The following is a 19,987-nucleotide window of genomic DNA, read 5'->3' as shown; positions in this document are numbered from 1 at the left end:
ACATTATAATAGACAGCAGTAATGGAGAACTGACAACATTTATAATAGACAGCAGTAATGGAGAACTGACAACATTTTATAATAGACAGCAGTAATGGAGAACTGACAACATTTATAATAGACAGCAGTAATGGAGAACTGACAACATTTATAGTAGACAGCAGTAATGGAGAACTGACAACATTATAGTAGGGATCCTGCTTTGAGAGTATGCCCAGGAACCCCTGTCTGATCTATTTAAATAGGGGCTGTTGCGGTGGACCTTGTTCTCCATTACTGCTGTCTACTATAATGTTGTCAGTTCTACATTACTGCTGTCTATTATAATGTTGTCAGTTCTACATTACCACTGCAAGATCCTTCGGTAGCACCGATAGTTTTCTTATTTGTATGTAAAATGATTTGCCGTCCTCCATCTTGACTTTGCTACCAAGCATCAGACTTCCCAGAGAGAAAAATATTGTGCTATTACAGGGAAAAACACATATGAGGCCTTTGCTTTAGTGATGGCTCTGTAGTTCCTATTCAGCCTGAGGGTGTAACGATCCAGCAGAGCTTAATGATTCTGCCAGGAGCCCTTAGCGGAGTGCTAAAGCAAAGATATTGTTAAATTAATGTCTGATGTTCTGGGCATCAGCAGCCAGCGCTGCAGGAGAGAAGCAAGAACCCGGTACAGAAATATCCTCAACTTTTCTGGTATGTGGCTGACTAGGGGGCTACTGTGTTGTCATTTCGCTGGCGTTAAGTTGGCAGCACTCAGAACCACTAGTTTCTCTAGGCATGCATGGCCAGGCTAGGAGATACATGACCTGGCACGTTAAATCCAACTTTAGCTTGAGGTGAGATCATCCAATGGRATGACTTGGGGTGAGATCATACAATAGCCTATATCACACACACACTAGTGGAAATCACAGATCAGTTTGGAGAATACAATATTCACCAACACCGATAGGTTAGGAAGTGTGCTACACCTCTCTCCATAACTTTGTTACTCATCAATGACCACGCATAAAATAAAAACAACTGTTTAAGGCTGATCATAATATGACACAAACTGATCTAAAGCTGATGAGAATTTATGACAGGTGATCATTTGCAAGGCAAGTCATTTTTTTCGTTGACAAATTCAATAATAAAAACACCTACAAAAAAAGCATAGGGTTGCAGACGAGAGCAAGTAGTCTCCCGGTTTAAAAACAGCCTAGATTTATTACCCCATAGCCCACCGCCCGGTGACCTCAGCATGCCATCTCAGCACTGCAGTAGAAACTGGAGTCTGCAGTGAAGTAACTTGTCTAATAGCACAAGAATGCTGGCTGGCAGCTTCCATTCCTGCACGTATTTTATTAGCTCAGGAAACCTCTCCTCCCCCCGCCCCCCCCCTCTCCCTTTCCTGTGTCAAACCCTCTCCCCTCCATCTTCCCTAGTGCAGGTCTCGTCTGTCTTTCTGCTGCAGGACTGCCTCTGGCACTGAAAGTGGTTGCCAGTTGGTGAGCGTAGAAGTCATTTCTACATACGTTTACAGGAACCTGGTGACACTTGGCCACTGGCCCCGTCCTACTCCAGTCCAGATGGTAAACACTAGTGCTCACCCCCAGCTCTTGCTCTTTCAACCGGCACCAACTGGAAAGCATTGTGATGGGCCGGCCAGGCCATTGAGTTTGGCCTTGCGTGACGTTAGAGGGCTTATCCAGCACCTTTAACACCCTGCCCACCCCTGTCTYGACAGACAAGCTAATGCAAAATGATACTGGCAGCCAATACTGGCTGAATAGGAAAAAGCAACTGAACAGCTATGTTGTCTTTGGCATTTTGTCAGCATTTAACTCACTCAGTGACTGTGCTGTGCTCCAATATTGGCAGAATTTGTATGCGCATGTTAATACGTATTAAAAGCAACCAAAAAAATGTTGATCGAAATACTATCTGCTAAACTGTACAGCTAATCAGGTTGGGAGAGGGGTTTATTGTAGCCGTGTCGGCGTACATATGGAAACATAACTTAATAATCATCAATGCACTCCTTGCCAAAATCCCAACGCCAATATCAGCAAACAAAGTCATCCTAGGACATAACAAATGAAGCAGATCATTTCAACAGTTCAGAAGGCAGTTAAAACTGACAGGCTGAAATCCTCAAGGTGTTTGTAGCTTGATTATCGGGAAGACGTGCGTTTGTGATCTCTCTGTGTAGTCTCTGGACTTGTTCGCAGTAAAGGGACCAGACGGGGTCAGTTAAAAAAACAAGGCCAACCCTTTGAAATGAGAGTTCAGTGGGGGAAGCAGGCAGAGACACCAGTGGCCCACCCTCCCCCCTCTCACTTCACCCCCTACCCTCTCCCTCCTCCCCCCACCCTCTCACTCCTCCTCCCCCCTTTCCATCAACCTCATTAGGGTCGCCTGAGCCAAGTGATTGAAACCAACATTAATGAGAACGATTGGCCTGTATTTCACCTCTAATTTCCACTGAGCAACAAATAGTGCCCCTGTCCCTAAACGCTCCACCACTGGACTCCTTGGTTCTTGTATACTACTAATGAATAAGACCCTAATGGCAGAGACTATCAGTCAGGAGGTTGCTCCTGGATGCATGGGTCAGCGGCTCCCAGGTCCCCACTGACACGTTTCATTAGGTTACTGGGAGCTCCATAATCAGCTCCCCTGCAGCTGGTCAAGCCTGCCGGCCACAGGGACACGGCCGACCCCTGAACCTCTCCTACTCAACACACATTTAGCCGCTTCTCAGCATTCTCCGTCTCCGACTGCGATTATGAAGGTTTAAAGCTAATCCAAGTCCTTYAGGTACCTCAGATTTCTCCTTCTCCACATGGATCCAAATGGCTTTGGCCTTTACTCTGACCATTCCAATCGAAGGGGCAATCTGATATTTTCAACCTCTCCCTGACCGAATCTAATAACTACACGTTTCAAGCAGACCGTCACAGTCCCTGTGCCCAAGAAAGCGAAGGTAACATGCCTAAATGACTAAGCACTCACGTCGGGGGCCATGAAGTGCTTCGAAAGGCTGGTCATGGCTCACAGTACCATCATCCCGGAAACCCTAGACCCTCTCCAATTCGCATACCGTCCCAACAGCTCCACAGATGATGCAATCTCAAATGCGCTCCACACTGCCCTTTCCCACCTGGACAAAATGAACACCTATGTGAGAATGCTGTTCATAGACTAGAGCGCAGCATTCAACACCATAGTGCCCTCTAATCTCATCACAAAGCTAAGGACCCTGGGACTAAACACCTCCCTCTGCAACTGGATCCTATACTTCCTGACAGGCCGCCCCCAGTTTTGTAAGGGTAGGCAACACCACATCTGCCACGCTGATCCTCAACATGGGGTGCATGCTTAGTCCCCTCCTGTACTCCCTGCTCACCCACGACTGCGTGGCCAAACACGACTCCAACACCATCATTAAGTTTGCTGACGACAACGGTGGTAGGCCTGATCACCGACAACGATGAAACAGCCTGTAGGCAGGAGGTCAGGGACCTGGCAGTGTGTTTCCAGGACAACAACCTCTCATCTCAATGTAAGCAAGACAAAGGAGCTGATTGTGGACTATAGGAAAAGGAGGCCCGAACAGGCCCCCATTGACATTGTGGTAGTGGAGTGGGTCGAGAGTTTCAAGTTCCTTGGTGTCCACATCACCAACAAACTATCGTAGCCCAAACACACCAAGACAGTTGGCACGACAAAGCCTTTTCCCCCCTCAGGAGACTGAAAAGATTTGGCATGAGTCCCCAGATCCTCAAGAATTTCAACAGCTGAACCATGGAGAGCATCCTGACAGAGGGTAGCCACCCAGATTATTTACACCCCCCCCACCCACCTCCTTTGTTTTTACAATGCTCCTTCTCGCTGTTTATTATCTATGCATAGTCACTTTGACTAACCTGTACCTCCACAAATTGACTTGGTACCGGTACCMCCTGTATACAGCATCATTGTTGTTATTTTATTGTGTTACTTTTCATTTTATTTTTTGTAAATCTTAATTAACTCTATTTCTTGAACTGCAGGTTAAGGGCTTGTAAGAAAGCATTTCACGTAAGCTCTACACCGGTTGTTTTCGGCGCATGTGACAAATCAAATTGGATTTCATTTGATATGCAGTTGAAACCACAACAAACTGGTCACCCCGCCACTTGTTTTGCCCCTTTCAGGTTCAGAGCTAATATGAGTTTGTTACAATCTCTTTAACTGATACAAATGCAGCGAAGCCAAATTATCGATCATGGCATCATGTCAYTGAAATAAGAGAAGGTTGAACACATGTCAATGTACATCATTCACCAAACGGTTTTATTTAAAGTTTAGGTTAAGAGAAAAGGTTCTGTAAATTGCTTTAATAATCCTGCTAAAAGCCCTGAGAAAAAGCTCAATCGTTCATATGTGCCGTACAATCAGCTGAGGTAATTATCCCTGTGCACACACACAGCGAGCGACTGATGTAAATATGCCTGCTAATAAGGTTTGTAAACCTCTACGTGTCCCTGTGGGGGTTAAAGCACTTTGCTCACACCAGCCATGTTGCCATGACWGCCTGGTTCATMAAGGGATMGTGGAGATAAGAGGGAACTGAGAAAAATGGTGTGGATACACATCAGTTAACTACAGGGGAATGATACAGGCATTGTGCTAATACTGGAGCTGGCATTAATGGTGTGCAACAAAAATCTATCTAGAAAGATTAAATTCATGTGTCATTTGAAACRGTGAAATACTTTTGATGTGCGCAAGATATATATCAAACATAGTAGCATTCAAATTAAAATATGAGTCTCAATTTAAACACATCAGTGGCTTTAGTTCTTGTGCTGTCAATGTCCGAAAGCATACTAGTAACATTGATTTCCCATCAGCCACCATACATTAAAATCAGAGTGGAAGTTGAAATCCAAGGCTTGGACCCATGATTTGGGCATGTCTGCGCCACATACTAATGTTAGCTGCTATTTCCAAAGTTGAGGAGGACGTTTTACAACCGAGCAACGATTCTTTTGGACAAAGGACAACTTGCCCAAGATTCTGGATGGAAGCTCTCCAAAAGTAAGAGCTATTTATGATAATCCGTATTTATGTGGAAAAATGTAAAAGGATTTGTCCGCCATTAATTTCTGCACTGGTCTGGCTGTAACGCACACTGTATGTCTAGAACGTTAATTTTAAAAATCTAACACAGCGGTTGCATTAATAAACTAATGCATCTTTCATTTGCTGTCCAACCTGTATTTTTTAGTCAAGTTTACGATTATTTATGATTAGATTAGGTGCCTCTCCAAATGGCGCCGGCCAGAATGCCTGAAATGTTGCTACTGATCACATTGTATAACCACGATTGTGTCTGTAAATATGCACATTTTCGAACAAAACTTATATGCATTGTTTAATAGATGTTACAGGACTGTCATCTGATGAAGTTTATCAAGGTAGTCAAATTATATATCTTTTGCTGGATTGTTACGATCGCTAACCTTTGCTGCTGGTAAATGCGGTTGTGTTTCTGGCTATTGTGGTAACCAATATAATGCTATATTGTGTTTTGCTGTAAAACACTTAAAAAATCTGACATATTGGCTGGATTCACAAGATGTTGGGCTTTCATTTGCTGTACGCTGTGTATTTTTCAGAAATGTTTTATGATGAGTAATTAGGTATTTGACGTTGGTCTCTGTAATTATTCTGGCCGCATCGACGCTATTTCAGATTGCAGCTGCAATGTAGAACTGTGATTTATACCTGAAATATGCAAAGTTTCTAACAAAACAATGCTATACAATAAATATGTTATCAGACTGTCATCTGATGAAGTTTTTCTTGGTTAGTGACTATTATATCTTATTTGGTCGAATTAGTGATGGCTACCTATGCAGGAAAAAGGTGAAAAAAATGGTGAAAAAAAAAGTTGCGTCTTTTGCTATGGTGGTTAGCTAATAAAATACATTGTGTCCCTGTAAAACATTTTAAAAATCGGAAATGATGGCTGGATTCACAAGATCTGTATCTTTCATTTGGTGTCTTGGGACATCACATTATTATATGATATCCCTGTAGCTTTAGGCTAGGCTATGCTAGTCTGCTTTTTTGATGGGGGATCCCGGATCCGGGTTTGTGACTCGTTAGAGGTTAAGGTTGCGCCTATTGGAGTGGGTCACGGTTGCGGCCTATTGGAGTGGTCACGGTTGCGGCCTATTGGAGTGGGTCACGGTTGCGGCCTATTGGAGTGGGTAGGTTGCGGCTATTGGATGGGTCGCGTCTAATGGAGTGGGTCCGGTTGCGGCCTAATGGAGTGGGTCCGGTTGCGGCCTATGGAGTGGGTCCGGTTGCGGCCATTGGAGTGGGTCACGGTTGCGGTCTATTGGAGTGGGTCACGGTTGCGGTCTAATGGAGTGGGTCACGGTTGCGGTCTAATGGAGTGGGTCACGGTTGCGGTCTAATGAGTGGTCACGTTGCGGTCAATGGAGTGGGTCACGGTTGCGGTCTAATGGAGTGGGTCACGGTTGCGGTCTAATGGAGTGGGTCACGGTTGCGGTCTAATGGAGTGGGTCCGGTTGCGGTCTAATGGAGTGGGTCACGGTTGCGGTCTATGGAGTGGGTTCAGGTTGCGGCTAGATGGTTAGTTGCGTCTATGGAGTGGGTCAAGGTTGCGGCTATTGGAGTGGTAAGGTTGCGGCTATTGGATGGTCAGTGGCTATGAGTGGTCAAGGTTGCGGCCTATTGGAGTGGTCAAGGTTGCTATGGTGTGGCTATTGGTATGGTTATGGTCAGTTGCGGCTATGGAGTGGGTTAAGGTTGCGCTATGGAGTGTATGGAAGGATGCAGTTGTCAGCCAGAAAGAATGGCCTGCCCCTGAACAGCATGGAATTCAATTCCAAATGTGTCTTGTGTGGTGAGCTGCAAGCAACACTTGGGAAATTGGCCACTTTGACAATTGATATGGAGTGAAGACTACAGAAGGGAGGAGGGAGAGAGGAGGTGAAGGGAAAGAGAGAGGGAGGTGAGGGAAAGAGAGAGGGAGGTGAAGGGAAAGAGAGAGGGAAGTGAAGGGAAAGAGAGGGAAGTGAAGGGAAGAGAGAGGGAGGGAGAAAGTGAAGGCTCAATTGAACATCCATTTAATTATTCCGTTCTTCCTGACATGTCCTCCTCTACTGTAAAACAAGAGCTCTTGGTGTTTGATTATGATTATTTTCCTCCCCTTCTTCCTCGCTGGCCAGTGTAGACAGCTACGGGCCTCTTGTCAATGTTCGCTCCGGTACATCAAGGGCATAGCACTGAGCAAGCTCAAGGAGAGCAAGGCGCCGCCCTTTAGAAAAACATTTCAATGAMGCCTTTGACAGGTGGTGGTGTTGAAAAGAGTAAGACAGCATGACCGGCAGTGCGCTCCAGAACCCAGAGGACCTTTCATACAACATGCTTCCTCCAAACACTGACTAGAGTCAGCGCTGCTTAAGACTTCTCCAAATGTTTATATGATAATATCCGTTCTGTAGCGACCTCTTTTTCTGCTCCGACGCCAAATAACTATGGCGGCTAAAGCTAACAGTCTTAATCCTCCAATGATGGAGATGTATAAATAATCCAGGAAACATTTTTTCCCAATCAGCCTGTATTATTGATCTATTAAGGCAAGGTGCCTGTGTGACCGCTAGGGGAATAGCCTGCTGTGTGTGGAGAGAGAAAGAGAGGTTGACAGGGGTAACACAGCTTTGGCGTGGGCTGCAGCGTTGGCTGGGAATCAGTTGTGTTCCCTGGCCCCAGGAGCGAGCGGCTTTCTGGGCCGCGCTTCAAGAGCAATAAACTTTCCTAGGATTTTCAGAGCTGACATTTTGGAAGTATCAGCGGCGTGCGAGGCCTGGGAGGGTTGGCCCAGGGCACTGCAGCGGAGACCCTAGCCTGTCACCATATCCATGCTGAGGGATGTGTCAGAGCTCAGCCTTAAAATACCATTCCTGCTCCTCCCTTGGTCTTCATTTCCTGCACTGCAAGCCATCCGACTCAAACACCTCCATRCCAGACTCTCCTTCTCTCATGTTCAGGGTTGAATGTGTCAGAGAGAGTGGAGACTCTACCAGCTCCTTGACATGGGTGAAAAGCTAATTGATTCACATACGGATGCATAACTTACCTTTAAAAAGGTGGCTATTTGGAGGTCAAATCTATCTAGGTTGTTACCTTTATGCGCAAATTACGTTGGATAAATCATTCATGCTAAGACTAGACATAATATCAGAAGCCTGGGGAAAAGGTGAATCCGGCCGGACATGTTTTTTGGGACTAGATTCTTCTTTTTTCCCCCTCCACCTCAACCACCTTTCCTTTCTCTGGCGCTCTTCATTCCGGCGAGGTGCAGATGTTTAACTGGTGTCTGTTGTTCATTGACTCCCACAAGGGCAAAAGGGAGAGGTGAAAATGCAGCTGTTGTGCGGCATGCTAAACAAGCTACATGCTCGCCACACTGCATGCCTGAGCAGCTCCATGTGAGAGTTGCCATGCAGGAGGCAGAACTGCTTAACATCACGGCTAATCACACTGTTCTCTGATTGGCTCTGGGGCTCTGCTCATGCCTAGGTTTACTCATTTGGTTCCCATGTGTTAAGTTGTCTGTTTTTAAGTCTCTCTCGGGGGAGAAGGGGAACATAGAGCCTTGAAAAGGAACTGAGTAACTGGGCTCTGATTAAACCCTAGCCAGTAGGTTGTTGTTCAACTGTGGATAAAACTAGCACAGGATAATCTATGCTATTATAAAATAAAATGTGTTCTTACCCATCTTACCTGACTAAATAAAAATGCATTTTTTAAACACAAATAAATGTAGAGATGTGTTACAAGCTATGGGGAGGTGTTTTAAAGTGCTTTGTCTATGTCATCTCTACCAGAGGACTTGTTTGTTCCACTGTCCACCCACACAGGGTGTCACTGAGATATAGATCTGTCCACTTCAGAGAGACAAAACACTGGCTTCAAAGCGAGGGGATATGCACTCAGGCAACCCCAAATGTTTCACCAGCACCGGGGACCATAACAACAGTCTACACCTGCAGAACAGAGTACTTCTCCCAATCCCCCACCTCTGAAACCACTGACCCCCTCCCACCTCTGAAACCACTGACCCCCTCCACCTCTGAAACCACTGACCCCCTCCCACCTCTGAAAACCACTGACCCCTCCCACCTCTGAAACCACTGACCCCTCCCACCCTGAAACCACTGACCCCTCCCACCTCTGAAACCACTGACCCCTCCCACCTCTGAAACCACTGACCCCTCCACCTCCTCCCGCTCTGAAACCACTGACCCCCTCTACTTCTCCTGAGCCCAGCAGAGTGGAGTCACATTAACACACTGGGGTCTTCAACCACTACCAAACACACCAGGGAGAAGCGCACCAAACAGCACCCAGGGAGAGCGAACCAAACAGCACTCATAGTAGATGCTGGCTGGCTGGCTTGTAGCTACGGACATGTCACTAACAGATGTAGTAGCGGCTGGAGCCGCCATGGAGGACTGGATGACTAAGACCAGTGCCCACGGCTGGAGCCGTCATGGAGGACTGGGATGAATAAGACCAGTGCCCACGGCTGGAGCCGCCATGGAGGACTGGGATGACTAAGACCCAGTGCCCACGGCTGGAGCCGTCATGGAGGACTGGATGAATAAGACCCAGTGCCCACGGCTGGAGCCGTCATGGAGGACTGGGATGAATAAGACCCAGTGCCCACGGCTGGAGCCGTCATGGAGGACTGGGATGAATAAGACCCAGTGCCCACGGCTGGAGCCGCCATGGAGGACTGGGATGAATAAGACCCAGTGCCCACGGCTGGAGCCGTCATGGAGGACTGGGATGACTAAGACCCAGTGCCCACGCCTGGAGCCGTCTGGAGGACTGGGATGAATAGAACCCAGTGCCCACGGCTGGAGCCGCCACGGAGGACTGGAATGTTGATGAGGCGGCGGCCTTTATATTCAGTGGCGCAGAACGGACGCATCGAAGGGCGCACTGACTGTGGCAGTGTGGGCGATTTGTACCCCGCATGCTTACCGAGCGATTGAACATGCACCGCTTTGAAGATGAGGTGTTTGCATTATTTTGCATGTGTGACAGAAGATTAGGGGAAGTTATTCAGGCCCTGTAAACTGGGTCTGCTGGTGATACACATTTCAAATGGAATGAATGTATAGCATGTGTGTGATCAAGAAGTAGCATTTCACTCAGGCCGACGTTGTGGAGTTGCCATGGCCTACTACCCATCAGGCAGAGTTGAAAAGAAGTCTGGCTTTGTGTTGCCAGGGGTTCTGTTGAGTATGGATACTAACAAATCATTAAGGCCATCCAGGAACTGCCCATCTTTCTATCCAGGAAGATCCCATCTACCTGCCAAGTGCCAACTACTGCTAAAATTGTCCAAATTGTGCAACATGGAAATATAAAAGAGGCACACCCGCCCCCAGTCAGGCCAACACCCGCCCAGTCAGGCCAAACCCGCCCCCAGTAGTGTGATTTCATTGACTGAAAGCAGCTTCACAGTCATGGTTTGAGTCAGGAGACATTCAATAGGTCGGTCTTTGCAGCATAACATGAACTTTAGGCAAATTCCTGAGAAAGCTAGTGGGACTATAATAACAACAGACCTTGAACTTTGACCTCAGTGGAAGGCTTGAATGAGCAAATGTTAGAGGTGATGCACATGTGCGTCTTTACCCGTGGGCAGAGTAAAACAAGTGCTTTCTGTTATCTTCAAGGCCAGACTGAACAAAACGTGTTGAGGCCCAATAGAACACAGCTGTTCTGTCTGTTCAACACCAGTGGACCAATTGTCGGGCTATGCAGTGGCTAATGTTAGCCTACTCACCGTCTTCGGTCTCTTGCCACACAATGCCCTCCAGGTTGACGCTAGTCCCGGGCTCGCAGGGACCAAGGCAATCGGGCTCCGTGGCCAGGGACGCGTCTGATGTGTTGGACGCCACCGAGCGCGTGCGCACCATTATCTGCTCGCACGGGGACGCGATGTTGTCGCCCACGGCGGCCAGGATGTGGAGGGGGAGGGGGCCGGTGTGGAGACAGGAGATTCCATCTGCAAGAGAGAAGGGGGAAGACACATCACTTAAAAAGCTCTGTATACAGCAGCAGATCTGTGTGGGAGGGATGCACAGAGAGGAAGTGTGTCTCAACACATGGGAGACATCCAGGAATGCCAGTAAGGCCTTGATGTAAACTGATGCTTGATTAGTCAAAGGGTGGTTGTTTGTGGACTTGGCCCCTCTCTCCTCTCTTCCTCTCTCTGCTCACCACCATGATTAGCTGGACAGGAAGGCATTGAACTGCTTCAATCCCAACCACTGGAGGTCAGAGAAGGAGAGAGAGACTGGTGTTAAGCACTCTCCCTCCTCTGGTCTCCCTCTCGTCTCCTCCCGCTCTTCTCTGCCACACAGATCTGACACTGCATCATATCATGGACTGATCATCACTAATTCAGACAGATCTGACACCGCATCATCTCATGGACTGATCATCACTAATTCAGCCAGATCTGACACCGCATCATCTCATGGACTGATCATCACTAATTCAGCCAGATCTGACACCGCATCATCTCATGACTGATCATCACAAATTCAGCCAGATCTGACACCGCATCATCTCATGGACTGATCATCACTAATTCAGCCAGATCTGACACCGCATCATCTCATGGACTGATCATCACTAATTCAGCCAGATCTGACACCGCATTATATCATGGACTGATTGTCACTAATTCAGCCAGATCTGACACCGCATCATCTCATGGACTGATCATCACTAATTCAGCCAGATCTGACACCGATCATCTCATGGACTGATTTCACTAATTCAGCCAGATCTGACACCGCATCATATCATGGACTCATCATCATAATTCAGACCAGATCTGACACCACTACATCTCATGGACTGATTGTCACTAATTCAGCCAGATCTGACACGCATCATCTCATGGACTGATTGTCACTAATTCAGCCATTCTGACACAACATCACTCATGCCTGATTGTCACTAATTCAGCCAGATCTGACACCACATCACCTCATGGACTGATTGTCACTAATTCAGCCAGATCTGACACCACATCACCATGGACTGATCATCACTAATTCAGCCAGATCTGACACCGCATCACATCATGGACTGATCATCATAATTCAGCCAGATCTGACACCACATCACCTCATGGACTGATTGTCACTATTCAGCCAGATCTGACACGCATCATCTCATGGACTGATCATCACTAATTCAGCCAGATCTGACACCGCATCACCTCATGGACTGATCATCACTAATTCAGCCAGATCTGACACCGCATCATCATTCATGGATTGATCATCACTAATTCAGCCAGATCTGACACCGCATCATCTCATGGACTGATTGTCACTAATTCAGCCAGATCTGACACCGCATCATATCATGGACTGATTGTCACTAATTCAGCCAGATCTGACACACATCACCTCATGGACACGATCCCTAATCCCTCAATTAAAGACTTGGTTGTGGTGAAGGAACAGGCGGCGAGGGACAGTAATTGATTCCGAGGCACTATGACGGTGCAGGGAAAAGAGAGGCGGTGTGTGTGTGCGCTCAATGCATCAGAGAGAGAGAGAGAGATAACGAGACAGAGATACCGGCTGATTTAAGCTCCATGGTGACCTGAGCTCAGTGCTCATTAATTCAAGGCAGTCAACATTAGAGTGCTTCAAAATGATTAGCTCTGATCTGCGTGAGGAACAGGGCACAGCCAACACTGTGCATTAATTGGGCATAAACCACTCCCTGCTCCAATTTTATTTTATTTTTTGCAATGCAGGATCCAATTAGGCTTGAGTAAATAACAATTGACATGCAGCTTATAGGCTATTGACCACATGAATAATGTTTAAATACAACAATTTGCCTGCCACCACTGGCATTTCCATGTAAAAGACCCTTGAGAATCAACATGAGAAGTTCATAGGAGCATATTAAATTGGGTGTATATGAAAGCTAAGAGTGCATCTTTTGGGAAATTAAGGATAGATACATTTTTCAAACATACGCCATCACAAATTTTTTGGGCAGAAGTAAAGGCTTATATATGTGGATAAACATCTACCAGAAAACGTCTTAAAGTATCAGAAATACATCAAACCACAATAACGTTGACGTTAAACCAACAGCAAACTAATATCACATATTTCATTTGAGAAATGTTTACTTTCTGTAAGTTATAGAAATATTGCTTTCTGCCTTGTGATTCCGTTACCTAAAACCCAGATATCTTTCAGACATTTTTGTAATTTCTCTCATGAGGATAATTAAAGTTCACGGAGTAACAAGTATTAATTACATTTTATTTATAAATCATGAAATTATTTTAAAACTTGTAATTCGTATTAACTTGTAATTCCGAATTACTGCAATGGATTGCTACAACGGGAACTCAAAATAGTCACAAATCAAGTTGGGTCACCTGCTACTGTCTCCCTTCCACTGACATACTGTTATGTTCAACTCATAGCTCTTTCTGTTGGTCAAATCAAGACTATTAAAACAGTCAGACTGCTCCTCTCTCTCCACTTAAATGTCACCTCTCCCAGCTCTTAGAGACACCCACCCTCTCTTTTCCATTAACTGAAACCAGCATCCTCAGCCACTGAGCACCGACCCACCGGACGTCCATGGACGTTGAAAAGTAGTTGAAACTTGGTCAGTCCATCCTGGCCTTGATGTTAACGTCCACAGACGTGACCGGACTGGACCAAATCTGAACTTATTGTAGACGTATTTTTCACAAGTTTGGACAGTACAATACAATGAGTACAGTACAATAAAAGAAGAGTACATCACAGTATATTGTAATGTACTCTACTGTACAGAACTCCACTGTACTCTACTATTCTGTATTGTGCTGTGCAGTGATGTCCAAACTTGTAAACAGAGAATGACATTCATATCCATACTGATGCATTTCTGTGTAGTATAGATCAGGGACCCATGATGTAATTATGTTACCAGATGTAAATCCACTTCACTTACTGTAGTTCAATAACCAAATATATATATTTTTTCAAACTCAAGGTGCAATGTCATAGCTGACAACCCATTCTATCTGCAGACATCTTTGAATGCTTAATCTAGAACAGATGAGTTTTTGGAAACATGGTCGCATAAAAAGCGGGTGATATATTCCACGTAATTGTATGGTTTGTTAAACTTAGAAAGCAATGGTTGTTTGGCATACAGTACAGTCAAAAGTTTGGACACCTACTCATTCAAGGGTTTTTCTTTATTTTTACTATTTTCTACATTGTAGAATAATAGTGAATACATCAAAACTATGTAATAACACATATGGAATCATGTAGTAACCAAAAAGTGTTAAATCAGAATATATTTGAGATTCTTCAAAGTAGCCACCTTTGCCTTGATGACAGCTTTGCACACTCTTGGCATTTCTCAAACAGCTTCATGAGGTAGTCACCTGGAATCATTTCAATTAACAGGTGTCCTGCTAAGTTAATTTATGGAATTTCTTTCTTTCTTAATGCGTTTGAGCCAATCAGTTGTGTTGTGACAAGGTAGGGGTGGTATAGAGAAGAAGCCCTATTTGGTAAAATACCAAGTCCATATTATGGCAAGAACAGCTCAAATAATCAGAGAAATGAAAGTCTATCATTACTTTAAGACATGGTCAGTCAATACGGAAAATATCAAGAACTTCGAAAGTTTCTTCAAGTGCAGTTGCAAAAAACATAAAGTACTATGATGAAACTGGCTCTCATGAGGACCGCTACAGAAAAGAAAGACCCAGAGTTACCTCTGCTGCAGAGGATAAGTTCATTAGAGTTAACTGCACCTCAGATTCCAGCCTAAATAAATGCTTCCATAGTTCAAGTAACAGACACATCTCAACATCAACTGTTCAGAGGAGACTGCGTGAATCAGGCTTCATGGTCGAATTACTGCAGAGAAACCTACTAAAGTGGAAGAGAAGAAGAAGAGACTTGCTTGGGCCAAGAAACACGAGTAATAGACATTAGACCGGTGGAAATCTGTAATTTGGTCTGATGAGTCCAAATGCTTTGATTTTTGCTTCCAACCGCTGTGTCTTTGTGAGACGCAGAGAAGGTGAACGGATGATCTCTGCATGTGTGGTTCCCACGTGAAGCATGGAGGAGGAGGTGTGATGGAGCTTTGCTGGTGACAGTCTGATTTATTTAGAATTCAAGGCACACAATCAGCATGGCTACCCCAGCATACTGCATCAATACACCATCCCATCTGGTTTGTGCTTAGTGGGACGATTTTTTTATCAACAGGACTATGACCCAAAACACACCTCCAGGCTGTGTAAGGGCTATTTGACCAAGAAGGAGAGTGAAGGAGTGCTGTATCAGATGACCTAGCCTCCAATCACCCGACCTCAACCCAATTGAGATGGTCTGAGATGAGTTGGACCGCAGAGTGAAGGAAAAGCAGCCAACAAGTGCTCAGCATATGTGGGAACTCCTTCAAGACTGTTGGAAAAGCATTTCCTTATGAAGCTGGTTAACCTCACTCGGGTAGGGGGCACTATTTTCACCTCCGGATGAAAAGCGTGCCCAAAGTAAACTGCCTGCTACTCAGGCCCAGAAGCTAGGATATGCATATAGTAGATTTGGATAGAAAACACTCCAAAGTTTTTAAAACTGTTAAAATAATGTCTGTGAGTATAACAGAACTGAAATGGCAGGCAAAAACCTGAGAAAAATTCATCCTGGAAGTGGGATTTTTTAAAAATGTTTGTAGTTATCCCATTGACTGCCTATACAGATTCAGTTGACTTAGGACTCAAATTGCACTTCCTATGGCTTCCACTAGATGTCAACAGTCTTTAGAAATTGTTTCAGGCTTATATTCTGAAAAATTAGGGAGTAAGACCACTCTGAATAAGTGGACACTGCAGTGTCCCAGAGGTTTTTCATGTGCACGACCGAGAGCGCGCCTTTCTTGATTTCCTTTTATATTGACAAAGCTTTTGTCCGGCTGAAATATTGATTATTATGACTAAAAACAACCTGAGGATTGATTATAAACATGTTTCTATGAACTTTATTGATACTTCTCGGATTTGTCTGCCTGTTTTGACTGCCTTTGAGCCTGTGGATTACTGAACAAAACTGAGGTTTTTGGCTTTATTGGTTTTTGACTTTATCGAACAAAACAAACATTTATTGAGTAAATGGGAGTCTTGTGAGTGCAACCGTATGAAGATCAAAGGTAAGTGATACATTTTATCGCTATTTTGACTTGTGTAACTCTTCTACTTGGCTGGTAACTGTTTGTAATGATTTGTCTGTGGGTGCTGTTCTCAGATAAATCGCATGGTATGCGTTCGCCGTAAAGCCTTTTTGAAATCTGACACAATGGTTGGATTAACAAGAAGTTMATCTTTAAACCGATGTRTAACACTTGTATGTTTTATGCATTTTTATGAGTATTTCTGTTTYTGAATTTGGCACTCTGCAATTTCACTGGATRTTGGCCAGGTGGGACGCTACCGTCCCACACCCCCTAGAGAGGTTAAGAGAATGCAATGCTGTCATCAAGGCAAAGGGTGGCTACTTTGAAGAAACTCAAATATAAAATATATTTTGATTTGTTTAATACTTTTTTGGTTACTACATGATTCCATATGTGTTATTTCGTAGTTTTATATTTTCACAATTATTCTACAATGTAGAAAAAGTCAAATAAAGAAAAACCCTTGAATGAGTAGTTGTCCAAACTTTAACCAGAACCGTGTGACAGAATGTGCGGAACCGTGTGAAGAATGCAGCCTGAATACTCAAAATACCATCATCCAGTTTGATCTGTGGGTATATTTGTGGGGAGATAATATATGTACATTTTTGTTCACTCACTGGGAGAGAAGAGCTAGCAAATCAATGTGGCGGCGAGCTGGGTGAGAGGCCTAATGACATCGTAATCACTCTGTGTCAGTTTATGATGCATGACGTGGCCAAACTGTGGCTGCAGTGTGCTGAGTGATGGGACAGGACAGGTAATCACCCTGCTGTCAACCTGTTCTGTTCCTGGGCGTTATGGAGACACATTGAGCCAGCAGGCAAGCCTACACAAAGAACCCTATCCTCAAAGTGAAAGCCATTAAAGACGCAACAGAACAAACACAACTCTAATGCACTTTGTTTCTCAAACCACTTTCCAGACAGGCATTACAGAAGCAGGCTAGTCCTGAAACTTACTGCAGAATAATATTATTTTCTACACTGCAGTCCACTCATTGCTCATTCTTGATTTCTAGATTGGCTAGATGGAAAATAAATAAAACAAGCGGCTACAACAGAGGGTTAAAAGAAACTACCCTGGAGAGAATCGGCCGCTCTTCTCGATCATATCTCCTTTGCAAATTTGAGGTTGGGCTGTGACTTATTTTACAGCCTCCTTTAGATCCCTGGGAAACTAATGAGACCATCGTGGTGGCATGGAAACGACATTAGAAACAACAGGGTGACGATGACAGGTTAAGTGTCCAGGAGGTGTTGAATTAAAGGGATTCTCCAGATGGCAACTACTAAGCATCAGTAGGAGAGGCTTTTTGTTACCACAAGGTCTCAGGAGCTCCTTTAAAGCTGGGAGCTGAGGCTCACAGAAGGCTCCTTTAAGACGCTGGTGCTGAGGCCTCAACAGAAGCTCCTTTAAAGATGCTGGGAGCTGGGCCCAACAGAAGCTCCTTAAGACCTGGGAGCTGGGCCTCAACAGAAGCTCCTTTAAGACGCTGGGTGCTGAGGCCTCAACAGAAGCTCCTTTAAGATGCTGGGTGCTGAGGCCTCAACAGAAGGCTCCTTTAAGATGCTGGGAGCTGGCGCGCAACAGAAGCTTCTATAAGACGCTGGGTGCTGAGCCTCAGAGTCTGTTGGCGTGTAAATCGTGTCTAAGAAATTCTATAGGGATATTAATACTGGAGTAAATGTTCTCATGTTCACAGTGGTTAACCTAGCCAACCTCTGAACTGAAGAGTTAAGGTCACTGAAGCCATTAACATCCTCTGTACTTTGAGCATAGTACAGTAGTAGTGTTCACTTAGGCACAGGGCTGAGTGGTGATGGTTGGTTCCTGGTCCTTGAGTGGTTGTTTCCTTGTGCGTGGTGAGAGGCTGGAACAGTTGGGTACATCACCAACTTGAGGATCTCTGAGGGTGATAATGATTTAGATACTCTTGAACGCTCTTACTGTCTGAATGATACGGACTGTGAAATTCTATTCACCATGCCTGTCCAAGAATATAAAATACCATGATAAATGACCTGATACATTTAGACTACTTTCATTGATAAGTTGCTTCGTGTATTGAATGACTAAGGAGAATGAAACGGAAAAGGACGTGAACCAGAGGCGCAGGGAAACGCCAAGAGATGACTAACTCTCTATTCTAGGTTCCCTCATACTCCGCACAAAACAACAAACACTTTCATTCCGTGGCAGGCTGTACACACAGTGAAGTGCTTGTCCATTCTGGGTTCCAACAGCCGCATGCTGAGGAAAGGACAAAACTGATAGATTAAACAAGTCTCTGCCTCAACACTCAGCCAACCACTGAATTTAGTAGCTTTACCCTCCCACAGGATTTACAGTCTGGTTTATAAAAACTCCCCCAAACCACAATGTTTGAGAGGTTTCTGCAGTGTCAAGGCCCTCCCTTCAAAAACAGCCCCATGCCAATTTCTTGAGAAAGCCACAATGGCCAAGAAAGATGTTTAGCTGAGTGAAAGGATTTTGAATGGATTGGGAAGTGATGTGGAGCATACCAAGTTGCTGACAGAATGACTAAATGTATTAGATTGAGAGGAAATCTTTGCATGGATTTTCAGTTCATCTTCTCACAGTAATTTCCCCTGACTGGGGATGCTGCTGCACTTTTTGCCGGACATAAACCTTGGCTTCAATTTGTTTATTGGATTTTAGAAACTGAGCTTATGGCTAGGGCAAGGATTACAAAGGATTTACCCTGTAAATATCAACACACCTGGCTGGTTGCTCCTCCCCATTCTATAGGCAGAAACTCAAAACAGGAAGTACCCGTGCTAAAGTCTATTCAACGCTGGTCTGACCAATCAGAATCTATGCTTCAAGACTATTTTGATCACGCGGACTGGTACATGTTCCATGTTGCCTCAGAATAATATTGACGTATATAATGACTTAGTTCATCAGGAAGTGTACAGGGGATGTTTTCCCACTGACGATTAAAACCTATCCAAACCAAAAACTGTGGCTAGGTGGCAGTATTCATGCAAAACTGAGCACGAACCACCGCATTTAACCATGACAAGGTGACTGGGAATATGACCGAATAGAAACCAGTCCAGCTATACCCTCCGTAAGGCAATCAAACACGTCAGTACAGAGGCAAAGTGGGGTCACATTTTAACGGCTCAGTCACGAGACTCCAGAGAATCACAGATCATCAAGGGAAACCAGCCACGACACCGACGTCTTGCTCCCGGACAAGCTTTACTTCCTTTTTCATGTTATCCAATAGGTAGTTACAGTCTTGTCCCATCGCTACAACTCCCGTATGGCACGAGAGAGGCGAAGGTCGAGAGCCATGCGTCCGAAACACGACCCTGCTTCTTGACACAATGTTTGCTTAACCCGGAAGCCAGCCGCCACAATGTGTCGGAGGAAAACCCGTACACTGGCGACCGAGTCAGCGTGAACTGCGCCCAGCCCGCCACAGGAGTCGCTAGAGCGCGATGGGACAAGGACAACTGGGGCCGGCCAAAACCTCCCCTAACCCGGACTACGCTGGGCCAATTGTGCGCCGCCTCATGGGTCTCCGGTCACGCTGGCTGCGACACATCCTGGGATCGAACCAGATCTGTAGTGACACAGCTAGCATTGCGATGCAGTGCCTTAGATCTCTGCACCACTCGGGAGCCCGTGA

At 45.2% G+C, this 19,987-nt stretch overlaps 1 pseudogene; it reads right to left on the bottom strand.

Annotated features, from left to right (window-relative positions):
• The window catches only part of LOC112076819 (zinc finger protein 609-like), a 30,831-nt pseudogene extending 19,739 nt beyond the window's left edge, over positions 1–11,092 (bottom strand).
• Positions 11,093–19,987: the final 8,895 nt, after the last annotated feature.

The sequence above is a fragment of the Salvelinus sp. IW2-2015 genome, unplaced genomic scaffold, assembly GCF_002910315.2.
Source record: "Salvelinus sp. IW2-2015 unplaced genomic scaffold, ASM291031v2 Un_scaffold4062, whole genome shotgun sequence".
Taxonomy (NCBI): Eukaryota; Metazoa; Chordata; class Actinopteri; order Salmoniformes; family Salmonidae; genus Salvelinus; species Salvelinus sp. IW2-2015.
Note: the sequence above shows the minus strand (reverse complement) of the source record. Positions and strands in the feature narration are given on the sequence as shown.